Source organism: Siniperca chuatsi, linkage group LG7, assembly GCF_020085105.1.
Source record: "Siniperca chuatsi isolate FFG_IHB_CAS linkage group LG7, ASM2008510v1, whole genome shotgun sequence".
In the NCBI taxonomy this organism is placed as follows: Eukaryota; Metazoa; Chordata; class Actinopteri; order Centrarchiformes; family Sinipercidae; genus Siniperca; species Siniperca chuatsi.
The window spans coordinates 28,886,303-28,910,135 of NC_058048.1; the positions used below are offsets into that span (position 1 = coordinate 28,886,303).

At 39.9% G+C, this 23,833-nt stretch overlaps 1 protein-coding gene across 7 annotated transcripts in view; it reads left to right on the plus strand.

Moving 5' to 3' along the window:
- The window catches only part of slc8a2b (solute carrier family 8 member 2b), a 165,196-nt gene that overhangs the window by 34,038 nt on the left and 107,325 nt on the right, over positions 1-23,833 (plus strand). For 3 of the 7 annotated variants that reach the window (XM_044202644.1, XM_044202643.1, XM_044202646.1), the window contains exon 2: positions 17,240-17,277. The exons of 1 other annotated variant lie outside the window; for it this stretch is intronic. The gene's annotated coding sequence lies outside the window, so the exon portion shown is untranslated. The remainder of the gene's footprint in view (positions 1-17,239; positions 17,278-23,833) is intronic. 3 more of the 7 variants (XM_044202647.1, XM_044202645.1, XM_044202649.1) reach the window with 1 other exon arrangement.

The window sequence follows — 23,833 nt, forward strand, 5'->3', positions numbered from 1 at the left end:
CTGTGATTGAGATGCTGTCGACTCAAATTTGCCAAAATTTTATTCTAGTGTCTTAGAGGGCTGGTAATCTTCTCCACCCACAGGAAGTGACAAATCCAAACATAAGTGCAGAGTACAGTATTCATGAGCCCAAAGCTCCACCGCACCAGCCACCACGAAAGTGAAATTGAAGCTGTGTCCCAATTCCACACTAACATTGTCCAGTATGCACTCTTTGGATATTTTCTTTCTATACTGTTTAGAAATTACTGCATAAACAGCAAATTTGTAAAGATACTAACAGTTGGACTCAACAAAGATTTAATGTTTTATTTTTTGTTTCCCCAAAGCTTGCTTGAGATGACTCACAATGCACAGTGTAAGTTTTTGCAGCTGTGAATTTCTCCTTAATTTCCTTTGTGTATTGCAACGTGGGGTAAAAGAGTCCATCACTCTAAATCTGATGAATTTATTATGTATACCAATATGTTTGAGTATACCTAATTTGGTCATTTTGTGAATGCATTACAGACGGAAACCTGCTCAGAATAGAATAACAGTTGGATATTGAAGTTCTCACAATGCAAACAGTTGCCACTGGCTGTCATGCTAGACCAGCAATGAACAACCATCTAGCTGAGTTTCGTCAGTGATCACAGTATCTGTATTAACTTCTCTGTCTAAATATTTCTTAAGGAAGGTTGCAACATACCTCTTTATAGGTGGTTTAGGCTCTGCATTGGCTCTAATTTCAGACATCATTTGAAAATACCTTTGTACATTGTTCAAAGAAGCACTTTTCGAGGTTATTGCACTCAGTCATTGCTCTCCAGTTCTTTGATGAAGCCCAGTGTGGGCTGCAGTGCGTAGGTCGTTTGCCCTAATTAATGTTTCAACCACAAGTTCAAGAGCCTTGTTATCCCACTTTTCATATACTTGTGTATTTATGCAGTTGGGTATGGTTTCCATGTGGAACAGTAAACTCTGAACTCTATGAAGTGTAGAAAAGCATGAAAGCATTTTAGGCTGGTGTTCATGTACATTGAATCAAAAGCTTAGCATTATTTGCAGGTAGAGTGGAGCTGCGTAGGTGAAGCCTGTTATAGCCTGTGATTAACAATGTGTACGAATGTTGTTGAACTTTGCTGGAGCAGTACAGGTGGTCCTCCTCACATCTCATCTTTCCTCATCTTTCATAGTAAATAAGTTGTCCAGCCTATTCCTCTCTGTCTTTGTTTTCCTTAAAGAGAAGAGGTAATAATGTTGCAACATCTCATTTTGATATGTTAAAGGAAAGGCCCAGCACTCTCTCAGGGCCAAAAATGGAAAATGCCTTCATCTGATACTGTATCTGATGAAAGTTGCAAAACCAAAGAGTCATGCCTTTGTTTTTTGAATACATCTTCCATATTTGGCCTTGAGAAAGTGCTGAGACTCTCCCTTAGCACAGTGGCTGTTTAGTTCTTGGCCTGCACCTCTCCCAAATGCTGTTTTGAGCACAGTGCAACATCCCTTTATCTATCATTTATCCAGGCTCTTTAAAACGACTAACATATATTCTGTTTGTGCGTCTTTTACCACTATATTCAAATTAAATATGTTTGAACGCTACAACAGAGTGCAGACTTGACCGTCTTTCTATAACAAGCAGTTGTGTGTCAGAGTCAGTGCACTCTGAACAGCAGATGCTTATTCCTGAGAAAACAACAGTAACCACACGTTTGCTTTTCACAAGCTTGTTTTGAGTCAGCAGGATCTTTTTACGAACAGAAGAAAAAACTTCCAAAGCCGACTGGATCTCCATATAACAGGATCACAATGCGATGTGTGCTGGGTAAACCTAACATTGAATAATGTGTTGCATAATATCACATCCTGCCCATTGCTGTTGCTGTGGCAATATGCATAAGTGTGTCTCTAATGCCACTGACACACCACAAATAATAATGTTGAACACTCCAAAAAGTAAGTTTGTAGTTTTGAAATTTGCACCATTATTGTAGGTCCAATAAAAATGAATAAATCGCAAACAGTCATATCAGTATGTTATTTTTGTGCCATGCATGGCGTTAGGATGTCAAACAGCTCGGCCAGAGAACAACTCTAATAAGAATGCTCTGTGGGCCCAAAAATATGAAACCTTGAAGAACTTTTTGAGCGTATGCAGCTGGTGACCAACTTTCATTGTAATGAAATTGAAATAAAACTTTTGCTCCACTGCAGGATTAGAACAATTCTTGTAGAGAAGAGTTGAGTGCGATTCTTCAGATATATTTTCATTGTTAAATATTAAACAAGATTGAACCAGCAACATCTGCTGACATCTTACTGATATTAAAATTCATATTAGTGTGCCTGCTCATGGTGCATTGCAACAATCTCATATTTGTTTAAAACTGCTGCCCCTGGTCAGATGCAGGCACTCATGCATGTATGGTTTTTTATTTTCCATTCCCATCATCCAATTTAGTTTTTTCCCATTCCCTATTTCCCAGCACAGCTACTGTATAACTACTTCCACCAATACATTTTCTTGCAGAGACCCAACAAATCCCACCATGAGCAAGCACTTGGCTACGGTGGCAAGAAAAAACTTCCTTTTAACAGGCAGAAACCTGACAGAACCAGAATCAATGGTGGGCGGCCATCCGCCGCTCCAGTGTTAGGTTTTGAGAGAGAGAGAGAGAGAGAGAGAGAGAGAGAGAGAGAGAGGGGGTGGGGGGGAGAGGGAGGCACAAATCATATTCCACCTAGAATTTTAAAATAGTAATAATGTAATGGTAGTGGTAATATTAATATTAATAAAGTAATAATAATAGGAATGATAGTCATAGGAACAATAATGACAGTAATAGTAAGAAATCCAATAACAACAACTGCAGTAGCAGTTATCGAGCAGGAACACGGGGGCAGCAGGTGGCCCACAACCACAGATCCAGACTCTGCAGCTCCGGAGGCAGAAATACCTGCTGAAAGCGACAGAAGGAGAGAGGAGAGAAACGAGAACGCACAGAACTACGGGAGAGAGAAGATGTGGAGTTAGTAACATGCAGTAATGAGATAAAAATGCATACAGATGGAGAGGGAGAGAAGGAGAGAGGAAAGAGGTGCATCATGGGAAGTCCCGGCAGGCTAGGCCTATAGCAGCATAACTAAGGGATGGTTCAGAACTCATCCAAGCCAGCCCTAACTATAAGCTTTATCAAAGAGGAAAGACTTTAGCCTGCTCTTAAATTTGGAGAGGAGCTTGATAACTGAAGGCTACAGGCCTCCACTGCACACATGTACAGTATGAAAAAATAAACAAGGAGGAAAGGAGAGCTAACAGATGTATTTATCATTCATTACTTCCTTTATTTCCAAACTAATCCATAGTGTATTTATCATTTATTAACCAATGAGAAGTGTGAATATTGTTTAGTATTGCTTTTAGCTCTGAGGGGGAGCAGATGAAGTCAGGTGTGTTTACGAGGTGTTGGAAGTGGAAGTTGTTCCTATTGGTTGTTGTTGTTGGCAAAAATGCTGATTAGATGAGAGAAGTTTGAATGCATGATAAATCTGCTGAGGAAGGACTTTTCACAAGTGTGTGTGTGTGTGTGTGTGTGTGTGTGTGTGTGTGTGTGTGTGTGTGTTTCCTGACAGATATGTGTGGGTGTGTTTTGCTGTCTGGATGTGTGTGTTTGTGTGTGTGTTCTGTGACCTGTTAGTGTGAGGGTGAACGGTGCATGGAGGTACAACATCCTGATGAACACGGCGCCAGCTGAGAGACCACCTGGACTATACAAACCTTCCTGACCTGAGACACACACACACACACACACACATACCCTGAGGGTTTTTCTCAGGTAAAGAAAGGAAGGATTAAAGGAAACTTGGACAGATGGTGAAAGGTGGTGAAAGTAGAGTTAAGGGTAGGAAAGTAAATCCTGTCCTAATCCTAACCCTTTACGTTTTGTTACAGGGTTAGGACCAAAGAGTTTGTGTCTGCTTCACGTTATGCTGTTAACACTTTGGTTTTCTATAGGCTTCAAGACTTTCATTGTAGCTTTTTAGTCTTAAAGTGCTTATTAGTAGTTGTGATGATGCTACTTGTGAGCATTAGTAGTAGTGCAAATGGTAGTAGTTACGAAAGGCATTAGTTGTTGAATGATTAGTCAATTAGTAAGTCAACTGACAGAAAATTAAAACCAATTTTGTTTCTACTCATTCATCAAGCAAAAATGTAAAATATTCACTGGCTCCAACTTCTTAAATGTGAGGATTTGCTGCTTTAAGCTGCTTTTATGTGTTTGTAAGTTTTTGGAATGTTGGTTGGACAAAATATGAAATTAAATAACACAACACCTTGGTCTTTGGAAAGTAATGATGGTGTTTTTCACTATTTTCTGAAATTTTATAGACTAAATCATTGTCTGAAAAAGAAGGATGAATCGATACTTAAAAGAGTCATTAGGTGTAGCCCTAAAAGACATAAGTATGAGGGGCATCATTTATGTACTTAATTACCTCTCGAAAAACAACCAGAAACATAACTTTATATAAAAATAACTCTCACAGGGCCAAACTTAACCATGATGGTTCATGGGTCCAAGTTGATTTTTTGTGAAATGGTTTGCTAATGTCAGGAGGTGTCTTAGACCCAGATTCTTTCATGATAACACATTTCAGCACATTTTTAAATTCTTGCTACTTATGATATCTGGTAATGGAAACTACAGTCTGGTGCAACTTAGTGAAACATCTCCTGCTGGAATGTCATGTGTGCTGCAAGCCCATCCTCCAAACCGATCTCCACACCCTTACTTTCCACTTTGCTGCACAATGGACACACTACTGCCTTCATTGGTATTGAGTATTAGCATTGGACGCAATTGTGAGGTGCAGAATTGTCCAGTGATTACGTAGCTCCTCAGGATACTGAAAGACTGACTGAATTGGTGCTAAGCTCATGTAGTGACAGTAGCAGTGCTTACTGCATCAGTACAGTATTAGCCTATTAGTAGTAGCAGTAGTAGAGGTACAGTAGAGTACATGTTGTTCTAGCTATAGTAGTAGGGGCAGCTGCTGCAATACCAGTAGAGTCAGCAGTCACCATTAAATCAATGCAGTAGGCTAGAAGCAGAACCACTGGTAAGTGTTACAGGTAATAACCAACATGTTCTCACTCCCAACTCGTCAAATACGGCAGCTTGGTCAGTGGCCCTACACTTCAAACTATGACTCTCTATGTACCCCTAGCATCAGTTTTGCACATGCAGGGCTCCGCAGTCAAGTTAGCAATAATAAATGTGCAACGTCTGGTTAGACTTTCAAAATAAAACACGTGGTTAATGCTGTGAAACAGTCGCAGTTTGTTTAGGTTTAGGCATCAAAACTACTGGGTTAGGTTTAGGAAAGGATCATGATTTGGGCTAAAATGAGTACGTTAGTTACAAAAGTAACTTAAGTTAATTAAGTTACGTATGTTACATACTTAATGTACACTAAGTTAAAAAAAAGGCGACGCTGCGCATTGGTTTCAGGAAACGAACAGCAGTCTATTAGGTAAAAGTCCTGTACATGACCCATCCAACCATCCCAACCTCCACCCTATGTGGACTTTTCAAGCTCTTTATACTACGTCACCTGACTTTGACAGCACATCAAAACATTACGCTAGAGAGGCGCCTCCAGAAAGGACTCTGGAGGGGTACTAACAGCAAGGGGCGGGCGGATCGATACCAAAATATCGATACTACAGATACTACGTCTCGTTTTGAAGATCGATTCTAGAGTCAACAATGTTGATCCCAAAAAAGGGATCCGTTTTTCTCTTGTATTTCATCAAAGTGGAGAACTGTCTGTGCAAACAACGTTCTGTTGTGGTGAACACATCTTAGTGCATGTGCTCTTTGCTTCTCCGCTGCTGTTGTCTTGTTGTGTGCACTCAGACAACATATGCGTTGTGCACGTGCAGCTCACCTTGACTAGTTTAATCCGACAAACTGTATAAATCATGACACACTGCTCTCCCCTACATGAAAGTACATAAGCCGCTTTTAATAATAAAAAAGTATCAGTATTGGTATTGATATCGGTGATTCTGGCCCTGTATTACTTGGTATCGGATTGAAACCAAATTTTGCAGTATCGCCCGCCCCTACCTACAGCGTCATAGTTTGAAGCGTACGGCCACTGAACAAGTTGTAATAACTTATGGCAGTAATAACAATAGTAGCATCAGCAGTAGTAGTCATGACTGTAGTAACTTTTAAAAAACACTGCTACAGTTAACTTTAATGTTTTATAAAGGATTATTTTTTTCTCCTCCTCTCTATCTGAGCTCCTTTACAAGGGCGAGTCCCCAGCGTTTTCTCTCTATTTCTCACAATTAATCTCTTTTTCTACAGGGTATTCTCCTCTATATTGTGTTGTCTCTTTTTGCAGTCCCTTGTTCACTAACTTTGATTTATTTTTTTTCCAGAACAGTTGTGTTTTCTCTCCCTTTCTCTCCTGTTACATGCCATTTCCCCGGAGTGGGGAAAGACATTGTGTCTGAAGTTACAAGATGAAAAATGTATTGCAGCTATTTGTTCCTTTTACCACTCCCCGTCTTTACCTCTGTCTGCCACCTGTCCATCACTGTGTCTCACACAGGCATTCTAATTATTTATCCGGCTACATCCACCTGTCTTTATACTGTTTTTTTCTGACTTGTATGTTTCGTTCCTGCAGTATTATTTCTGTCTGCCTCACGATGCTTGACAATTTTTATCCTTCAGTCTTGAGCCTTTTCATCTCAGCGCTGCCATCTGCCTTGGCATGAAGGTCTAAATAATGGATTCATTCAAAAGGAAGCTACTGCCGTTGGTCAGTGAAGGTGATACTTTTGACCCAGAGTTGAGGTCAGGGAGCAAACTGTTATTTCATCTATTTCAGTGACAGGTGAAGGCCTGAAGGCCCGCAGCGGGGCAGAGATGATTAAAGATGTCTAATCGGGGATTCTAAATAATTCAGAAGGGAATGTAGGAAAGGTAGCCTAATTTCGGTGCAGTCCACACTTCCCCTGATTCTTCATTGTCAGTCATGTTCAAAAATTGAAGAGCTCCATTTCAAAATGAGGATACCAATTTTCTTTTTTTTAAATGACACTGTTGTCTCAGACAATAACTGCATGTATGGAACTCATTTTATGGGTTACTGCAGAGGCTTCTCATAAGCTACCAAAACATAACTCCAAATGTTTTTGACCATTTTCTTCAATCTTTTTCCATCATGCTGCACCGATCAATTCTGATCTCAATCAATTCCTTCACTCTGGAGCTGCTTCCATCTTGCTTGCGGGGCTGTGCAGCTTCCCATGACATTCATGCGAAGCCATTAAAAGAACACTCCAAAAATCAACCCCAAAGGGTACATTTCATTCACCACTTTATAAAGAGACATGTTTACTCTTTACTGACAGCCTGATGCTGCCTTATATGCTGCTCTAAATAAAGCAGCTTAAAATAAATTTTGGTTCTGAATGGATAAACAAATTCAAATATATGTTTTTGAGGTCCATAGGCTCCACATTACTGTCTTATTGGCTGTACAGCTATAATTGTATGGTGCAGCAGTAACTGATATGTTGGGAAACAGCATCCAAGTTGAACGTGTGCAAAGGTGGGTTTAAAAAACAATACAGGCTGATTAATTACAGGCTGCATTATTTGGAAAGTAGCCCTCTTACTATGTAGTCAGGCTGACTTTGTTCATTCTGTCATAATAACATCAATTTTATGCAAACCAGCCTTCTCTGTGCACTTTGATTTTTAATTACATTTTGAATACAACTCAAGAATTGCATAAATCGACCCTATCCCACCCTTTACTAATTAAAATGCATGATATTGGTAGCAGGCATGTAACAGGCATCCTTAGGTCCTGCCTCAGCCCTGTGTATCATAAAAATCAATGTTTATTCACAGTGAAAGTCAATTTGCGACCTGTATGTTTCTGCACTAATTCTGACACTCAATCATTAGACACATGCAGCTTTCTAATATTCTAACCATTACAATATTAAAGCCTCATTACACATGTTTCCTTGTTTGTGACAAGAGACAAGAACAGCAGAGAGAAGATAATCTTGTTTAATATTCTGTTGTGAGAGCAAATCAACAGATTTATTTTTTCACTGTTGCAGTCAGTAGTTTAAAATAATAGCCATCCCCAGTCATTACCAGTGTCTCCAGTTTCTGGTTCTTGTTTTGGAAAGTGACACAAACCATCTAGTTGTTTTAACAAAAACTTGCATGTTGTGACTTTAATGCATGGAGGTCCTGCTAAACCCACAGTACGTGAACACTGTGCTGAAAATGATGAAAATGAATTTACAAAGTCAGTGGTTCTTGACAGAAACTCACAAAAGGATGGAAAGTGGGAAAGAGACAAATGAGGAAATAATTTGTTATGAAGTGCCATATTGTGGATTCACCTACAGTGTAGAGCGTAAGTATATTAAAGGCAAGATGTTCCTGAGTGAGGTGTTAAATGTACCTGTCTGTGTGATGAAGTGCCTGCTATCAGCGTGATAAATGTATTTTTCACATTATAAATCTGTAAATCTGCCTGTTTCTTCACCTCTCACACCACAGTACAGTTTCCCTCTAATACTGCAATGACACACAGTCAATGACACGCAGTGATATTTATATTCAAGTGGGTTTAAATTAAAATGAATCACTATTGTAACTAACGCTATCCTGGGCAGTAAATATTTAACACACTGAAAATTAGAAGTAGAAAAATTGCCATTATTGCCCGTTGTGGCTTCCAGTTACGTGAGTAGTAGTGTGAGTGGATTCATCATTGGAGGGACTATTGTTCTGCTTATGTTCAAACTTGTAGACATTAAAGTATAGTAGATGTGTGACTGAGTGTGCACTGATTGCTTTTCAATATTACAATATTTGTGGATGTACAGTATAACACTTTCATGACCTCAGAGTTGTGAATGTGAGACATGTGGGTGGGCTGCTGGGAAGTTCAATTTATTCATTTTATTTATATAGCGCCAATTCATAACAGAAGTTATCTCATTGCACTTTTCCTATAGAGCAGGTCTAGACCGTAATCTTTATAATATTAATTATTATAATATTAATTACAGAGACCCAACAAATCCCACCATGAGCAAGCATTTGGGGACAGTGGCAAGGAAAAACTTCCTTTAAGAGGCAGAAACCTTGGACAGAACCAGACTCAATGGTGGCCGGCCATCCGCCGCTGCCGGTGTGCCCCTCTGTCACAGAAACGCCACTGTTTCTCTCTAACTATTACATTTTATATATGCAGTGGGTAGTAACAGAAGGTTCTTTATTCTTTCTTTGGATCCCTATTTGCTTTCACAAAGTGTTCACTAGTCTTCTTGGATTGTGGTTTCACTGATGGCTTCCAAATAAAGGATGCAATTTCTTATTAAAATGGCTTCTTTTCATCACCCTAGTGTCATTTCTGACACTAAACTTTGAGAATTTGAATTCATTGCTATGCTGAGAGAAGCCTGTTACTAAAAGACCAACAAGGGAAGCAATGATGTTGTGTTGCATATATTAGAGACGCTATAACTCCAGAAGAGTGAGCATCACTCAGTGTGAAAGGGGAGAGCGGGATTTGGTGTTTGGAGTTAAGTGTCTGATGAATGAGTGAATGGCTGAAAAAGGAAATTACTATTTTATTGACTCTGGGGAAGCATGTTAGCTAAGGCCACACCCAAAAACTAAAGGAAGAATAATACCCATTTTGTCCCTTTAACATGCATCACAGAAGAAAATGATCCAAAACAAGCCTTATTTTATCTCATTGTGAGGAAGGAAAGAGCAAATGAACAACAAATACATAACATTAACATGGCCAGTCTCTCATGACTAGACCATATTTTGAACTGAGTGTAAATCCGCCTATTTTCCGCCTACATTTTCTCATCTTGCGTTTTGCAGGCACAGTTGGCACACAAACCCCCTGGCTTCAGTGTTTTTGGGACACCAGACATCAGAGAGAATCCATGACAGCAGCGTCAGAGCTGATTGGGTTATCTAGAGCAGCTAACAGAAAAAACAAAGCACAACTGTAATTCAATTAGTACCCTGCCTGAGTGTGTGTACTGGTTGTCAGCTAATGATGGTAGGAAGCAGATGGTCATACCAAATTTCACTTGTCTCTGAAGCTATTTTCTTTCTTTCAAATGAAAAACGAGCTGCTGCCTCTAATGTTTTAAATGGGTGCAACAATCAGCCAGGAAAACGTCAACCAGCCATTTCTCCCTGAAATGCTGAACATGTAAATAGAAAACTAAATTAAGTCCTGTTGTTTGTGTATTTTGGGAACCATCCCATCGTTTGACCTTATTATCAGAGACTAAGCAGAATGCAACACATGAGTGAGGCCACGTCCAAAGAATACTGATAGAAATGCTTAAATCTCTTGCACAATTAGAAAATTTAAGAAATAAATAGCTTATTAATCAAGAGAAATTAGTGTGTGTGTGTGGGGGGGCTAACATTTACCAGGCTAAACAGGGAGTTTAGCCTGGTAAATGTTGGGAGAAATAAGTGAAGGGAAATAATTAGAGAAATAAGCACTGGACCTTCTGAAGATTTCTCTAGGGCTATAATCACTACGACTCCACACCAACTTCTGAACCCTGACCACGCTCATGCAGCCGATGGCCTGACCTCAGCCTGAATCTTGTAAATTGCATTGTTTGTGGTTGTGGATGTGGAAATTGAAATGCTCTGGTGGGCTGAGCTCATAATGGATGTGCAGCTGGTTTTTAAAATGGATGTGTACTCTTATAATCAGTGGTAGTGAGCTGGTAATTGACTGTTCTGGTCTGGTGTTAAAACACTGGAACCTCAGAACTGGCAGTAAGGAGATCCTGCTTCTCGGCCATGTGCAAGAAAAGAGCCGCTCTTCCTCTCATCCATCTTTCTGTGTTCGTGGAACTCAGCACTAAATGGGCACCAACAGCCGAAAATGAGAATTGGACTGACCTCTAATGCAGTGGGCAGATATCCAGTGGGAGCAGAATCCTCAATTATCCAACCACTGTATGTCCCTTTAATAAATCTATCTCCTGCATCCTTCCATCTCTCTCGATCTCCCTTGTTAAATGAGCGCTGCTGCATGCATGGCAGCTCACTGTATTGGTTCAGTAATGTAGTGGAGCTAAAAGGTGCAGTCTGCTGGGGTTTGAGGTCAGGCCCTTAACTAGATGAGAGGTTCTTCATAGAAGGATAGCAGCAGCACTGGCAAATGACCAGTCATGAGTTAAGACGAGTGGTTTCTTCTCGACTCACTGAGTAATGAGGCTAAGATGAGACTCAGGTTCTTGTACACAAATAGATTGATTACTTTGAATACTCAGATTACGATGATATATTAGAGTATTACGCAGCTGGCAGTAACCTAAACCCCTAAAATCCCAAATTTGTATGGTTGATGATGGTCAAGGTGTTGTTCATGTATCTGATAGCCCACAAGCTATCATCCTATCAGATTAGGGTGACGTTTCCAGACAGACGCTTGTCATCAGGTAGAAAAAGAGAAGAAATGAGGCCATTAATTGCTCACAACTGTGAAAATGGTGTGAGTATTTTAGGTGGAATGTCTGCCCATGTTACTGGGGCATTTCTTGTCATTTCTCGTCTTTTGCTGTCTGATGAAGACCGTGCCTGCCAGGAAATGTCACATTTATTTGATGCTAATAAATAGGGAGGAGTGCACAGTGTGCAGACTCCACTTGTGCCTGCTTTGGTGATTCTTCTTCCTACCACCTGTGAGGATTTGAGATGTGGGTGTTGCAGCTTTTTCATGAACATCATATTAGTGCCACAAAGGAAGGCCTTTGTTGTCATATTTATAGAGCACCTTATTGCAAGCTCTATTACTAATCACTGTTAGTTAGTAACATGAAAACCATCTGCTGTCACCCCACAAAATGTTATATCTTTACAATGTGTGTGCAGATTTGTGTGCAGTGTAAAATCACTGCACTAGAAATTAAATTCACACATATGCAAAGATTAGTGACTGATTAAGATATTACAAGATATTACAGATTACAAGATAACTTGTTCTGAGTGCTGCTACACACACTTTTTCACACCCTTTCAGAGCACCTTAAATTCTCCATCTATCACCCAGTTATATAGCCATATTTCTGCTTCTGGCCTGTAAGGACTTGGACGTCCCCACCCACCACTGATCGACACATGCTGTTACAAGGATAATTGTTATTTTGAATTGAGGCCCTTTATTTTTTGTCTACAGACTCCAGTTGCATCAGAAATGTCTCTGCATTTTTTGTTCAATTTCCCTCAAATTGCAACCTAATGACCCTTTTCATGGAAACTGATGAATAAATGCAGAAGACTTCTCCTCCAAGTGTCTGGTGGAGAAACATCAGAATATCCCTTTAACAGACCAGACTGTTGTTCCCTCTCTTCATGTCTCACTCCAGGTATCCATCTATCCGCCCACCTTTCTCGCCCCATCTCTGTCTCCTCATTACTCAACAGCAGTGTGAGTCTGGACCCATAGGCTTAGTGCTAATAGTTTCCTGAACGACAAGTAGCAATATGTTTTAATGAGCCTGAGTCCCAGGGTTATATATTTATACACTTGTCATTAGAGTTCTGGGCTGTCTTTTACGTCTTACCTGTCACACAGACAAACACACACACAGACACACAGCAACTCATATACAGACCCCATATTTAATTTCACCTGCAGTGGTGCAGATGGAAAGGTGGCCATATTGCCAAAATAAATAACGTACAAGATTTTAATATTCTGTGTGATGTAATCTGACTTTTGAATGCTGGATCAGTAGAGAGGCAGAAGTTGGGGTTCTATCTGAGTATTTTATGCAGAATGAGATGTTGTCAAGTTGAATTGAAGTTTCCTGTCATGTTAATTAAAAAAAACAAACCTTTCAACTCTTGTTTTAACCAAGAAAGGAAGATACATTACAAACATTATGCAATGGGTTCAAATTAACTCTGGTGTGTTTGGTTTTTCAACTGAGCTCTGATGCGGACTAACCAACCAGGTCAACACAGCCTAAATGATTGGTCTTGGTCCGGGTCCAATCAGACTTTGGTGCGGTTTGTTTGTGGTTTGAAAGTTATGTTATGTTGAGCAGAACAAATTAGGCATTGCCTAATTTTTGTCTTTGGACTTGATTAAAAATGGATGACTTTTGCTGACACTACAGACCAAGAACATTTGTCCAGAACTAATCAGTTCTTGAAGGACTTGCCTTCTCTCCATGAGCTGTCCTCCAGTTTTGGACGTTTGGTAACAGCAGGACTGTTGGGTAATCAGGGTTGCTGTTTGGAGAGCAGTAGAGATGGAGGAGAGAAAATCAATGTAAGTTAAATGTGTAGCCTCCTCTGGCCTATGGACCCACATCTCATATTAGTGAAGGTGTCATCCATGTTTCACTTTATTGAGTTTCTATTTACAGTATGTATTTATGTGTGTATATGTGTGTGTTTGTGTGTGTCTTAACACTGCTATAATATTGCCTGGGAAGACGGTCTCTTGTTTACTGTTGAGTCGTAGCAATTTTATCTGCCCTGTGACAGGATGTGTTGTTTATGTGTGTGTGTTGTGTGAGTGTGCGCGTGTCTGTGCATACATGCAAGTATGTGTGTGTGTGAGTGTGTGTGTGTGCAGGTGCGTGTGTGGATTTGTGTCCTGATATTGGCTCATACCTGCTTCTCTTGTTTACTGTTGCACTCTGGCAATATTATTTGTCCTGTGAAAGTTTGTGTGTGTGTGTGCGTGTGTGTGTGTGTGTGTGTGTGTGTGAGTTTGTAGATGCTGGCAGCATAATAACAAGACATGGGAGATAAAGCATGGTTGACAGATAAAGAAAAACAAGACCAAGTCTCTTTCTCTCTCTCGTCATTGTTGACCTCTTTCTTGTCATGATGTCAGACACACACACACACACACACACACTAACACAGACAACATGAGTTATAGTTTCTTATTTTGTCTTGTCACCTATAAATGAAAAACAACTTTCTATGTGGTTGTGAGATAGCAAGAAAGCGTGTGTGTGTGTGTGTGTGTGTGTGTGTGTGTCACATCACAATACATGTAGCTCTAATTTCACCTAGATGATGTATAGCAGGTTCCCAAAAATCATCTCTCTTCTGTGTTTGTCTTTCTTGCCTCTAGCCTTAATAATGTTTGTCCTCTCTCTCTTGTCAAAGTTTCTCTCATATATTACATATCTGCTCATATCATGACCATCTAAACAACTAGTACCATGAAAAAAATATTGTGGCTTTGTGCTGCGTTACCAAGCGGCACTCGAGTGGCCACTTGAGGCTGGCTCCAAAAGCGAGTCAATCTTTATTAGCCCCCATGTTAAAATGGCCAACTTCACAGCAGAAATAAACATGTTTACAGCATGGTACAAAATGGCTCCACGCCATTTTTGGATTAGCCGGAGCCGGCAGAGTCAGGCACTGCCAAGATGGCGTCGGCCGCAGCCTCCACACTGAGCTTCACGCTGGCTCTTCAGAAACCTATGGGTGACGTCACGGAGACTACGTCCATATTTATATGGTCTATGTGCGTTACCAGTTAACTCTCACTGGTGAAACTAACCTAACCATGGCTTTAACTGACCATAAACTTTAAAACATTTAACACAGCCAGTTTTTGCCTGTGGTAAGTGGCCACAATATGCGATAAAGAGATGTTCTAATATTGAAAAATAGACTCAACAGAGGAAATGCGAGTTTTCTTCGCATTGTAGTGTTCTCAACTGCCTTCCTTTTTGTATGCCAGGACACCTTGACGTTTTATCACTTACGTGTCATATTAAATCAAAACAAAATCATCTGATATTATAGCAGTCGGGCAATAGCTGATATTTTTCTCTTTTGCAGCTGCATGTTGGTAATGTTGCACAGCCCTTTACAAGTTTAAAATACAGCAAAACTTAAACTTCACAGGCATTTTCCCTTCACAAAGTCCCAGAGATCTAATTTTACAGTGATACAGATACTTATTCAGTTCAGTCTTTTGCTCCAGAATTTGACCCTAATACCACTCAACATAGCAGAAATTAAATTTAGTAACTTCCAACACTCCAATCACTAGTATACAAAAACCTGCTCAGTTATTGTAACAAGAATAAATGTAATTTGTTACTTCCAGTTGGTGATGTGATAACTAATTAGGTCTGTAATGTGCCGTGGGACTGGACAGAATCTGTACTTGTTAATTATAGTATTCTTGTTTAGCAGAAGGTTACAGGAAGCAATGATAATGATGAGCAAAAGCTAATTAACACAATCCAAGAAAACATGCTATAACACATGACAGCAGTTAGCCAGTAGCATGACTCTGGTCAGATGAACATGATATGACTCTGGTGTACAAACACATGAAGTCAGACTTTGTACTCGGCCATTTAAACTGAAAACACATTTACTGTTAGTGATGGTGAAACACTGCTGCTCCTGCGTGCAGTGACCCACAAAAGCATTCAACTGAGAGCCTCACATGAAAAGAGTTAATTATTGCTTCTGTTGCATTTGGGCATTAAGCGGTAAGAAGCTTGCAAAACCATCTAAGGCATTTGAACTATTTCCATAAATTGCACTACTTTATATTCATTCACTACTGTACAATCGCGAGTGATACGTCTTCTCTTTAGCCACATTAATTTCAGGACAGTCACATTCTCCCAGTTAATCTTTCGTTCATATCATCTCAATAATTTAAGCTTATAAACGTAATAGATTTGAACCAGGGCCTTCAGTATTTGGATCAAGTAAATGGTGAGAAATAAGGTGTGTCAGATTTAGTAGCTACAGCTGATGTTTCAGTGTGTGGGATTTGGGCCAAAAACACTTGATGTGGACATCCCTACTATGTACTACTGGTTTAAGTGCCTTGGTCACTAGTTGTTAAGTGGAGGTAATGCTGTTTCTATTGTTCATCTCATCCCCTCTGTCAAGAAGTTCCACGGTCATCATCCAGCCACTAACAAAGCTGAAGGCTGCAGCTGCCTTCTGATCAAATGTGACATGACAGTAAAGACTTGAATGCATCTTTAAGAGCTTGAAATTTACTGGGAACACTCACCTCAGCAACTCTCTCTTTCTCCTTCTGGAGCTTTCTTGCATCTGCCAGCTGGCTGCTTCAGCTTTGGTTGTTTTTTTACACTTTCCCGACCTCTTTTACTGCTTTTTCTCTCTGTCATCATTCTTCTCTTTTCTTGCCTCTCTCACTCTCACAGCACACTTTTGTTTCTCTTTCCTTTGTGCACACTGATCAATAATCCAATCTACACTGCCTTGTAGAAGCCCTCATTGCTATCTCAGACACGTCTCAACAAGAGGAAAGCCAGACAGGCAGGCAGACCTACAGACAGGGAGACAGGCAGACAGGTTGGTGAATTAGCTACTGAAGCCTTGGCAAGACATCGCCTCATCAGCCCCCACATCCCCTGAGATGTACAAATTCCCACGCAGTCTCGGTGCTCTCTGTCTTAACATTTAATTTACCCAGGCAGGGTCTCCTTTAAAATATATATTTTTTTTTAAGATGTCTTGGTAGAAGTAAGGAACACACAACTATGGCTGCTAGAATGAATGAATACTGAAGTTTTAAAGGATAATAAAGGATTAAAGCAGCCATGGATAAAACCTCCCAGACCAAAGCACACCATTGAATTTTCACTTTATAACTTGGTGGCTGGAGTAATTGGCACTACGACTACACACATACACTCAAGACAAATAAGTAAAAATGTTCTCAATAGAAATATTGACTACTGATTCTCGTGATTTTCCATAGTAGGAATAAATCCTTTTCATCCAAACAATAAAGCCATCAGGTTCTTCATTGACCTGAGATGGTTTTGTTTTGGTTGAGTCTCTCAGGATATTAAGGGAGAAGAACCAATAAGAGAAATCGGTTTGGTATTGGAAGGACGCTGCGCTGTGGCAGATCGATCTCTGAGGAAATGTGTGTGTGTGTGTACAGAGTTACAGTGTATAAAAGTGTGTGTTGTACCTATACTGAAAATGTGATGCAGTACTTCATTTGAGACGTGACATTGGATTTCAAGACTTGCACTGTGATTTGTTCATGTTTATGCTTGTGAAGATGTTTTTATGACTACAATTAATACATAAATGTCTTTTTCTGATTGCTAAATGTTCTCATTGTGCATCCACTAAATGGATTTTCTTAACTGTTTCAGGGCAGCTGAACCCCCACAACCCAATGAGTTTGGTTTGGGTAAGTAAACTGCTTTTGTGCATTCATGTGGAAATAAATGGTGCAATCACAAACACACACACACACACACACACACACACACACACACAATCACACACACATACACAAGGAAGCACAACCTACTGTACGCAAAGTTGTAATGAGCAGTTGGTTTATGCATGAACAAATGTTTCATGGGGAGAGATCCAGCCACACACACACACACACACACACACACACACACACACACACACACACACACACGCTCATCCAACAAGAGTCTCAGTGAGGGAGTCACGAAGAGGCTGTTTTGTTACTGAAGCCAGCTCGTTCTCTCCTCTGGTTTCCTTCCTTCTCTCTGAATACTAAACATCTCAGTGCTGTTATCCACTGCCAGGAAACCAAGGACTGCTCTGTGTGTGTGTGTGTGTGTGTGTGTGTGTGTGTGGTTCAAACAATTGTGCACACATTAACCAGCTGCTCCCTATGACTTTGTCTAGTTCCATATATATATATATATATATATATATATATATATATATATATATATGTATGTATGTATGTATGTATGTATGTGTGTGTGTGTGTGTGTGTGTGTAAGTGACTGTGTATATTTCTGACCGCAGTTTCATGTACGTAGTGTTTGTGTGCAGCTGTGTTGGGGTATGTGCTGTGAATAAATGTGAGTACTCAATGAGCAGATATGTGTGTTTGCACGTGCGCGCGCGCGCGTGTGTGTGTGTGTGTGTGTGTGTGTGTGTGTGTGTGTGTGTGTGTGTGTGTGTGTTCCCTCAGGGCTTCATGTAATATGTAATGCAATGACAAACAGGCTATCACTTCCACATTTGCAGCATTTGTCTCAAACTTTTTCTATCTTTCCATCCTTGTTATTGTTGCTTTCTCTTTCACAATGTCTTCTTTTTGTTTCTGCTTCTTCTGTTTTGCTCTTTTCTTTCATTTCAAATGTAAGCTGTTAGCATATATACATCCAGTCGGTCTTTCTGTATTTCTCTCCCTGATTACAGAACCGTTGCCCTGGATCATAAAGGCTGTTAACCTCCTGCACTTAATTTCAGTCATTTTACATCCCTGTCCTCCTCCTTCCTTTCCTCCATCTTTGAAATGTAATGGTGACAGTGATTGGGCACCATCAGCACAGTTCAGACAATGAAATGAGTTATATTTCTGATTGGAGGACTAACCTGTAATGACGTGGGCAGCTGTCCAATGGGATGAGATGAGATGTTTTTAGAATAATTACCCCACCATCACAGTGATTAATGGTCAAGCCATTTCTTGTCTTCTCTCTCCATACTTCCAGACTGATCATTTTTATGGCGGGCCAACCCTAACCAAGATGTTTTTTATGCCTAAGCCTAACCAAACCTTTGTTTGTGAAACAGTTGAATTGTTGAATATCAATTAATAAGCTGTGAAACTGTCTATCTATAAACTATCTGTATCCAAGTAAAGTGTAACCCAATTGTGTTATTTTAACAAATGAACTTGTCATCTCTGATTTAGGGATGCTTTGTAGGTTTTTTGTCAGCTTCTCTGGGGTCTGCAGCCAGACCAGAATCGGCGACATTATAAGATTACGTAGTAGGCTGTGCATCCAAGACCACTGGTGCCCTTGATGCCACTGCTGTTTTTATTGATTTTTGGGGGGTTTCTGGTGGGGTGAAGTGATGTAATGGGTAGCGGCAACACAGAATGGGTGGTTTGTCTATAGTAGAAGGAGAAGCAAGTCTGCAAACAGTAAAACAGCTGGATGGAAATATATCTTCAGCATTCGTGCATAGTGCTTCTGTGTCACTACCTGCTCAGCCTTCTCCCACACACTCAGACACACACATCTTCCATGAATCATTCCAGCATTGTTTGCCAGAGGCTTTCATATTTCCCCTTTGCTTCCAGTCCCTCTGTTTGTAGAATACAAATCGTGAGCCCGGGGGGATTTGAGCCCATAACCTTACAACCTCCAAGGACAAAACAATCACTTTTTTACTGCTGCAACCAACAATCCAATCCATTACTTTCACTGAACAACACAGACTGATGCACACCAGTAGCTTTGGGTTACTGGATGAAAATGATTGAAGCATAATCAATATCTCTCCCTTAGAAAGATCTAACATTCCTTATATGTGTGAATAAGACATAAAATCAGTACATCTAGCCTGGATTTAACTGACACGTTAGTCGCAGCTCTTGATATTGGATTTCTCACTTGGCAAAAATCTCCTTTATGTCTAATACTTTGCCCTTTTTAAGCCAGGTTTTTTTAAAGAATACATCCATAAAAATGAATCCTCAATAACTAGTGAAATCAATTTAATTTGTTTATAGACCACATGCCCACAGTGTGCTGTTTCCCTTTATTTTGATAGCAGACAGAAGAGAGGTGGGAGGAAATGCAATAAAGGTCCTCGGCTGGGCCATATAAAGAGTTTTTAATGAGTTGAATAAAAAGATAAAAGATAAATAAAATAAATGATAATTTAAAAAGATCTAGATATGAAAAAATACAATGGTCATTTTGTGCAGAAAACCATGAAAAGATTCTTCTCCAATTCACATTATTTTTGAATGCTGGCATGGATTTAAAAAGAAATAATCTTATTTTACATTTTCAGTGTTTGTTTATTTGTTCTAAGTCATAGTGCCAGGGTTAGTTCAACAGCTTTGCATCCATAACACATAACATTATACATAGTAAGCTAATACGAATAGGATAACTAAAGTGGAATAAAGGTGTACCACAATATTAACCAAAACACCCAAAAATACAATCAAACTGAAATATTATAACCAAATTAGGGTAAATTAATAAAAATCTATAAGAAATGTCAGCATAGTCATGAATATAGAGTAGATCTTGCCCATTTGAACCATATTGATTTTAAAAGTTTAAAGCTGACACTTTCATCCAGTGACTCACTCGACTGTATAATGAGTTTTGAACGCGGCATTGTCTCGTTGAAGAATTTCTGAACGGGCTTATGAACTCTCACTACTTGACCAACTTCCCGTCTTATTTCAAGCTGCTGTATTGGGCCGACATCAGCGTGTGTGTGATCAGTGCCATGCTGAGCGGAGCTGCACAGTGTGTGACGTGAATCATCTCATGTCTACAAAAGGTTACTTTCCTGTGTGTGGTGCCTGCTGTGTGCGTCGTCTCTAATGGCTTCTACCTTGATACAGTGGTGGGTGGCTTTCTGTGAGGAGACCAAAGGGGAGTTGAAAATGACTCACACCCACACACACACACACACACACACACACACACACACACACACTTTCTCTCCTACTGAAATGTGTGTGTTTATGGCTTCTCCTCAGTTAACACATCCTAATAAGGTCAGGAAAGAGCAGAGATGGAACGATATGTTTGTCTTCATCACCACTTAACCTCTCCAAACACACACACACACACATAGTCTGTAAGGATCTCTTTGTATTCATTTGCTGCTGTGTCTTCTTTTCTTCCTTTGTTTCTTTCTCTCTCGCCTGGAAACTTTTCTTCTGGAAGTTTTTCAAGAACTCACATTACTCCTGAGAGTGAGACCATGTTTCTCAAAGGGCTGCAAACTGCAGTGGGGGAGTTTACAGTAACGAACGTTGCTGACCTGAACGTAACCTGCCAGAATCTTATTTACACAATGCCATTTCTGTCGTCTTGTGACCGGTTCATTCAGAAACAGGCGATATAGACACTGATTATCCAGTAGTTCATCAGGAGCTAACTGACACCCAAGGTGATTCAAACCATGACTTGAACACTTGCTTGCTGACAGAGATGTGGATTCCCATGAACTTTTGTTATGAGACTTTACAGTCAAAATACTGACGAAGTCACTTACAGGAAAGAGAGACAAAGAGACAAAACCAAATGGTTTTGTTTCAGTTGTCAGAGGCGTGGGACTGAGGAGCAGTGCTATCTCACGCTATCAAACTGCTAAGTGCTCAGCATGACTCAGCTAATGATCAGTTTTCCATTTAATATTGGTGGGTGTTGATCTTGTTTTAGCCATTGATGATTGGGAGATGATAATGGCTGTATGTACTCTAGGTATTACGTTATGATGTCGCAAACAATATGCATCATGTTTTGTGTGAGTTTGCGTGTGGGTTTTTTGGTATTTGTTTTAACATACAGTATTTGTATTATGTTTTATGTATTCATTATGTTTTATGTCAAAATCTGTGTTCTGTGTTTTACCTGGCTGCAAGACAAATTTCTCCTTCGGGACAAGATCATTTCTGATGGCGTTAACGTATGTGAAATAATTTATGATAACCACTGCTTTCAGCATCAGATCATATTTCACCACAATGAAAACATCAGAGAAAACAGGACCACCTCATAAACAAAGTTAAGTTTTCTTTATTACTGCATATAATGACAGTAAGGGCCAGGTTATGCTAGAAAAGAACTGGTCAGTCTGACCACGTCAGAAATCAACAGTGTTTATAGTTGTTCCGAACGGCCACACTCAAAGGCGGGGCAAAAGCCAGCCGCCTGCAGCTGGTTGTTCGCACGAAAAGTGACAGCTATAAATGAAAATCAAATGAAATCAGATTACACCAGATACAACTGCTAGTGATGGCAGATAATTACACTCCCAAATGACAAAACAGCTTCTGTTTGGAGTGGAGAAAATACAAATTGAATTCTGCGCTGCTCACCTGCAGATGAATTTAAAGCAGTACATGGATGAAAAAAGGATCCAGTCCATGATTAAAAAGTCTGCATTCTACTTCAGCACAGTGTGTTCTCCTTCCCTTCTTTAGTTTCTTTCTTCCACTCCATTATAAATTGCCTCATCTCACTCAACTATACATCTCTTGCTACCAGTTGGTCCGCTGGCTTCCTCCCCTCTCGCTGCCATCCATTTCTTTCTGAACAGTCCCTCCCTCTTGCTTTTTGTCTCTTTTTCGATCATTTTATTTCCCACAGTCCCGCTGTTTGACTCTCCTCCTCTTTCTCTTTCTTTCTCATTCCTCCCTTCGTGACTATCACCTGCTTTCTCTCGTCTTTGTCTCCTCTTATTTATTATTATTCTATTCCCTTTCAGTGTTTTGAATTTTTATGACCCCCTCTCCTTCTCTCTGTGTCTTTCCTGCAGCTATTTTTCTTACTCCCTTTCTCCTCTTTGCATCGTTGAATCCCTCCAAACTACAGATTCCTCTCTGCAGTGCAGATCTGTCAGGTCACACCTAAAATCTCTTTTCTTCATCCTCCGTCCATCCCTTCATCGTTCTGACCTGGCTGTGACACACCAGCTGTACAGTGATAATGTTGCTGGTGTTGATGAATTGATAATTACAAAAATAATTCAACTGCAGTGTTCATCAACAGTAAATAAAATCAGGAATGCCTTCATTTTTTATGGGTCTTTCTGAAAAGGTGAAATGTTTCTGGGGGTTTCTGTTCATATTAAAATCTAAATGGGTATCTACTACTGTACTGGATCGTAAAATTGGAGCACCTTGTCATTTTAACATTCAACAAATACAGTTCCCATGAGGCTTTCCGATCGTGCCAATGGCTAAGACTCATGGGATCTTAGTCAACAGCAATATCGCCCCTTGAGTCTTAGTCACCTGAAAACATGGCTACACTGCAAATTATGGTGGATTTGTTCTCCACTGCATCCCCAGATGCAGTAGTTCCTGTAAACCCTGTGCTGTGTGTTTGTTAATATACAGAAGGTTTGGAATTGGTTTAATGGGTCTTACTCAGCTCACCTACTTAACATATAAATGAAGAGGTGCAACAATTAGTTGATTAAAAATTGTTATTGTTAATAGTTGATTGAAAAAATTAATCCGCCATTATTTTGACAATAGATTAATCATTGAAGTCATTATAAGCAAAAATGCAATGAAAACATTCCCTGGTTCCAACTTCTCAAATGTGAGGATTTGATGCTTTTCTTTCAAAGACGTGAAAGTAAATTGAATATCTTTGGATTTTGGACTGTTGGTCAAATAAAAATAGCGATTTGAATTCAACTCCTTGGGCTATGAGAACTGTGTGTGTATACTACTATAACAGCATTTTTCACTATTTTCTATACACAAAACGATTAATTGATAAAATAACAGGCAGTTTATTCGATAATAAAAATAAAAATCGGAAAATTGCAGCCCTATATAAATTAAATCAAACTGTCTGGACATCCCTAAAAGTTGAGTTAATGTATACTGTATTTGTAGCACAGCAGTGGTGTGTGTCAGTGTGCTAGTACTGATGATGTGTGTGTGTACACTGATGTGTGTGTGTGTGTGTGTCAGGGTGTTAATTCTTATCTCATGTATCAGGTTATCTTGTTGATCACTAAATGAAGGCAGGCTTCAGTGATCACAACACAAACATGCACAAGCATGTACACACTGTATCATGTCAGGCGCCCTTTCGCATTAAACATGTAGAGCGAAACATCTGTTCAAAATACAGCTTCCATCGCAGCAGTTTGTGTGTGTGTGTGTGTGTGTGTGTGTGTGTGTGTGTGTGTGTGTGCACTCGAAGCCTCTTGTTTCAGCTCAGGAAAGGTGACAGCTGATGTAGAGC